The sequence below is a fragment of the Crocuta crocuta genome, unplaced genomic scaffold (assembly GCF_008692635.1).
Source record: "Crocuta crocuta isolate KB4526 unplaced genomic scaffold, BGI_CrCroc_1.0 scaffold28, whole genome shotgun sequence".
In the NCBI taxonomy this organism is placed as follows: domain Eukaryota; kingdom Metazoa; phylum Chordata; class Mammalia; order Carnivora; family Hyaenidae; genus Crocuta; species Crocuta crocuta.
Window position 1 is genome coordinate 10,457,939 of NW_027533256.1, and position 6,000 is coordinate 10,463,938.

Below are 6,000 nucleotides of genomic sequence, written 5' to 3' on the forward strand. Positions count from 1 at the left end.
ATTGATACTTTTTTTGTAATGAAAAGTGACCAAAGCACTTTTTACTTACCTTAGAACAAAAAACACTACAGGGCCTGCCTGAATTGCTCAACTAGTCCACATAGCATATTTAAACAGGTAGGGTTAAGGGGCAGAGGAAAAATAAAGCTCTTTACCAATTGTCCACAGATTGTTCAACAGAGGACTGTGTGCTTGTTTGTGATCTGTCACGTACGCACACAGGACTCTAAGCCCCAGGGAAGCAGGGACCTTGTCTCTCTAGTTCATTTCTGTAGCCCCAGGCCCAGAGCATTACCTGTCCCAGGCACTCAGTAAAGACCTATTACGTAAACAACTGTTCCTAACACGGAAACAGCAAGAGATGATCAACATTGTTACTGTTTTAAGTTCTTAAATTTTGGGGTGGTCTGTATGCAGCAAAAGATACTGCAGCCTTGTACTCAAGCCATTTCCATCTACGGGGCAGCGGGCAGCGTACCTGGCCTTTTAATACCCCATCAGGAGGTGTGTGGTCTTGCAAACACTCTTCCCAGGCTGCCCTGCTCTAAACTGCCCTAACCTCAGGGTGCCTAGCTCGTTCAGTTAGTAGAGTATGGGACTCTCGATCTTAGGGTCATGAGTTCAAGCCCCATATTTGGCCTAGAGCTTACTTTTAAAAAAACAAAAATAAAAAACAAAAACGAAAAGCTGTCCTAACCTCAAGCAGACACAGAGGTATACGAGGGACACAGTATGGAGCAAGCTCTCTGAAGAAGAGGAAGGAAGGATAAACATGAAAAAATGTTTCTCCAAGAAAATGAGCGATCTGATTTCATCTTGGAGACGCATGTATTTTTTGGATTGTTCCAGATAGCTGGCTACCAGGCCGGCATTCTGCAGACACATTACAAGTGACAGATGCAGCAGTGGTGCCCCAAGTAGGGGACATACAATGATCTACTGCAGTAGACATTATAAAAACATGACTTCTATTCATATTTATTTTTCACCTCTTTTCAATGTTTGCATGCTTTATAATACATATAATTTATAAATTAATGCATATGTAACTTATAAACTAAAAGCATACACAGATTCAAGTGTTTGCTCAAAACCTTTCTTACTGGTAGACAGGTTTACACAATCATAGATTGTTAGAAGCCAAAAAGAACAAGGCCTGGCCTGGGAGAACGTGGGCCCCCTCAGGCTGGAACCCCTAGGCCCATTGGAAGCACATTACATTATCCATTCACTGACAATACAGGTCTTCTCTGGGTCATTCTGTTCCACCACCTTATAGCTACAGATCTCCTTGTTGAAGAGTTTCTGGCACTTGATTTCTGTCATAATGCATGGCTGTAGCAGTGCTGTCATTGAGATAAGAGCAAGGCCTGTTAGAAAGGATAGGATGCCCAGCCTCCTCAGGACCAGCTCTGTGATGGAATCACCCACACTCCAACTGTCTGGGATACCCCTCACCACCTCAAGGTCACTCTTTGGCTGGCAATCTCAAAGTGCTGCCTTCAGGAGCCTAGACCCGAATACATAAAACCTGGACTATCAACATGTAGACCATCCCTCGCATCATTCCTAAATTCCACCCTGCTTGCACAGAAAGACAATAGTAAGTTCTGACAGGTCCAGAAGCAGATCTGAGCTCCTATGGGGCCCAGCAACTTGTTCCAGCCCTACTCTGCTTGCCCACCGTACTCAGGAAGTGCTCACAGTACTGATACTTGAAAATGAGAAGGGAATGGTTTTCCCATCCCTGGCATGGAGGCCATGTAGGTAGGAGCTGGTTCAGCCAACAGGAACAAAGACTCACTCCAGGCAGGGATCATGGAGCTCAGAAAGAATCTGATGAAAACTGGATGTCACCAGACAGAAAACCAGTTCTGAATTCAGATTTGGGGGCTCATTGCTCTAAAATCAATACTCGAGGGGCGCTTGGGTGGCTCAGTCAGTTGAGTATCTGACTTCGGCTCAGGCCATGATCTCACAGTTCGTGGGTTCGAGCTCCGCGTCAAGCTCTGTGCTGACAGCTAGCTCAGAGCCTAGAGCCTGCTTCTGATTCTGTGTCTCCCTCTCTCTCTGACCCTCCCCTGCTCACGCTGAGTTTCTATCTCTCTCTTTCAAAAATAAATAAAACATTAAAAAAGTTTTTTTAAAGAAATAAATAAAACATTAAAAAATTTTTAAAAAATCAATACTCAAAAGACAAGTGACGGTGGGAAAGGAAAAGTTGCTTTAGTTAGAAAGCTGGCAGGGTGCCTGGGTGGCTCAGTAGGTTGAACATCTAATTTCGGGTCAGGTCATGATCTCACAGTTTGTGGGTTTGAGCTCTCTGTCCGGCTCTGTACTGACAGCTCAGAGAGAGCCTGGAGCCTGCTTCAAATTGTGTCTCCCTCTCTCTACCCCTCCCCTCCTCACATTCTGTCTCTCTCTCTCTCAAAAGTAAATAAACATTAACAAAAGAAATTTTTTTTTTAAGCTGGCAACCTAGGAAGATGGTGGACTAACGTCTCAAAGACCACCATCTACCTGTCCAGGTGGAGCCAGAGGTTTTTTTTTTATGTTTATTTATTTATTTGGCTAGAATTCATGAACTGTGAGATCATGACCTGAGCTGAAACCAAGAATCGAATGCCTAACCCACTGAGCCACCCAGATGCCCTGAAGCCAGAGAGTTTTAAAGGGGATAACACAGGAAGTGAGGGTGGACACTCACTGTGTGCAGGAGAAGCTGGTGCTCAGGTGGGTCATCGTATGTTGACATGATGCTGAACAGATGTGCAACCATCAGTGGAAGCTGTTTTCAAATGCAGTTAGCGCTTACCACCTGGAAAAGTCTGATCCTTCATTCCTCAGGGCCAGTCAATTGTCTCCATAATCTCAAGGAAAATAGATTAGTTCTGCTATAAACCAAAGGGCTTATGTCAGCAAGCAAGGAGTACATAAGCTTAAAGCAAGTTAGCTCTTTTTAAAAAAAATTTTTTTAATGTTTATTTATTTTTGAGACAGAGAGAGACCGAGAATGAGCAGGGGAGGGGCAGAGAGAGAGAAAGAGAGAGAGAGAGAGAGAGAGAGAGAGAGAGAGAGAGAGATGGAGAGACAGAATCACAAGCAGGCTCCCNCCTTAAAGCAAGTTAACTCTTTAGACTCATTGGAGGGCTGTTACATGGGAACCATCTCCCTGGGAAAATCCACCCAAGTATTCAAGGGTGCAAACAATTTTAGGGCTCATTGCCCTCTAGAAATATACCCATAAACCTCAGATTTAAATTGCCTCTCCCCAAAGTGTACACAGAAGCAGCCATCCCCATGGCTCTTTGTGATAATGTTTTCTTCCAAAAAGTTACCCTTGACTTATTTTAACAAAAGAGGACATTTCAATACTCTTCCCAAAGAGTAGAAACCAAAGTGAGACCTGGAAAAAGATTTTCCCAGGGCACCTGGGGTGGGGGTCCTGGGCACCGGGGAGAGCAGGGCAGTCTGGGCCTGAGCCTCCAACCTCAGGTTGGATCGCTTCTGGACAGCTTGAGATCTGGACAGCATCACCCTAGAAAATGCAATAGGCCGAAAAATTCTCCCAGAGAAAATGTAATCACACCCTCTATTTTGCTATGGCAAAAAAAAGAAAAAGAAAAAAGAAAAAAGTTCATGAGAAAAACTCGATAGGCTGTGAGAAAATTACAAGGAAAAACAGTTGGCTCTGAATAGTAGGGAGAGATGTGCAATAATGTGCCCAATGGGATAGGCAATGTGGTAGGAAAGAGGGGAGGGGCACCTTGAGCCCAGACTAAATGTCAGTTACTGACCCCGGGTCAGGGGACACAGCAGTAGCATAGAGAAGGCATTAAAATATTGAGTTAATTAATGTATATGCAAAATCTATTTAATATTTATATTCACCTGATTATCCCTATTTTACAGTAAACTTTTAGAGGCCCAGAGAAATTAAGAAACTTATCAGGGTCACACTGCTGCTATGCAAGAGAATGGAGATTCAGACTCAGTTACTCTAGAATCGAGGCTCTTCTCACTTCACTCTTTTCTATACTAGGTCAGCGGGAACCCAGGAAGAGGGTTGTATTGACATAGCTGTGATGATGGAGCAGTGGGGGCAGGGGAGAGTGCCAAATCTGGGGACATGGATACATTGGCCACTTTGGAGATGCACTCTTATGTCAGAGAGGAACATTTCATAAGCCTTTAACCTAGTCCAATACAATCACACTCCAGAGTCACACTGACACTAGATACAAAGACAATATTTCTGGAAACACAAAACCAAGGATAAGCTGTAATATGCAGTAACCCAACCAAGGCAATACCTGGGAACCTGCTTCAGCTGGCCAGCCAGTCAGTCTCCCAATGCAATATCGCTCTTGTTCCATTAAGCACCTGGCATGGGGCACACTCACTAAATGTGTTTGGAACTATCCAGACACTCTGTAGCACACTTGAGTGCTTGGTTTTAATCAAGTGCTCATTTCTCTACTCACTGGTGGTGTCATAAGACTCTAAGGCACTTGTGTTTTGTGTGCTTTTAATTTTTCATTTAACTGAGAGAGCATGTGAGTGAGGGAGAGAAGCGGGGGGGGTGCAGGTGGAGGTGGGGAGAGAGAGAGAGCATGTGAGTGAGGGAGAGAAGGAGGGGGTGAGAGAGAGAGAGAAAGAGAGAGAGAGTTTTAAGCAGGCTTCACACTGAGCATGATCTGAGCCAAAATCAAAAGTCAAAAGACAAAAATCAAATATCAAAAAAACAAAAAATCAGAAGGACACTAATCTGACCCTGCCACCCAGGCACCCCAGGCACTTGTTAAATTTCGGATTCCTTAGCTCCTACAGATTCTGATTCAGTAGGTTCTGGGATGGGCCCCAGGGATTTGTATTTCATCAAGCTTCTCAGCTGGTCTGTGGTCAGGCAAGTTTGGGAAAATGCTATTTATGCCAAAGCTTCTGTCATCAGAGCTCCTCCTGTTTTTGCAAAACACTATAGGCCAAGGTTGGCATGAAGACATTCATTAGATGGATTGCAGGGAACGATGCGGAGAGTGGCTCTTATGGATATAGCTGTTGAGGAAACAGGAAAATTAGGGCCACAGTGTGGGTACTCTCTGTTTTATCACCCCAAGTACCCTATCTACCAGTTAAAAAGGTTTTGAGCAAACACTTGAATCTGTCTATGCTTTTAGTTTATAAATTATGTATGCATTAGTTTATAAGTTATATGTATTATAAAGCATGTAAACCTTGAATGAAGATGAAAAATAAATATGAATAGGAGTCATGTTTTTATAGCGTCTATTGCAATAGATCATTTTTTGTCCCCTACTTGGGGCACCACTACTGCGTCTGTCACTTGTGTCTGCAGAATGCTGGCCTGGTAGCCAGCTATCTGGTGAACAATCCAAAAAATACATGTGTCTTCAAGATGAAATCAGATCCCTCATTTTCTTGGAGAAACATTTTTCATTATTATCCTTCCTTCCCGTTTAAGAATAGACATTTCAAGAAAACATAAGGCCCTCCTCTTTAATCAGACAGCTATTATAAGCCTGGGGGCAAGTTTTTTGTTTTGTTTCTGTTGGATTATGTCTGCATAAATGCTTCATTTCTCCACTTTGCTTTGATTCATGTGAAACATCTTGAGTATTTTAAAATTTATGCCTGGGCCCCACCCCAAATCAAAGAAATCTCTGAGCATAGGATCCAGCCTGCCATATTTTTAGAAAACTCCCCCAAGTGATTCAGGTGTTCAACCAAGGGTGAGAGCCACTGCTTTAGATCCTTGGTCATCCTTGCTTTAGATCCAGGTGTGCTTGAGGAGTGGCATCAGCACTGCCTGAGGCCGCATTAGACATGCAGATCCTCACTCCCACGCCAGACCCACAGAAACAGAACCTGTATTATAACAAGATTTCCGGCGGGTCTGCATGCACGTTAAAGTTTGAGAAGTATTGCTTTGGAATAGTCAATGGTTTTCGGCCCTGGCTGCATGTAGGAGTTGATCAAGAA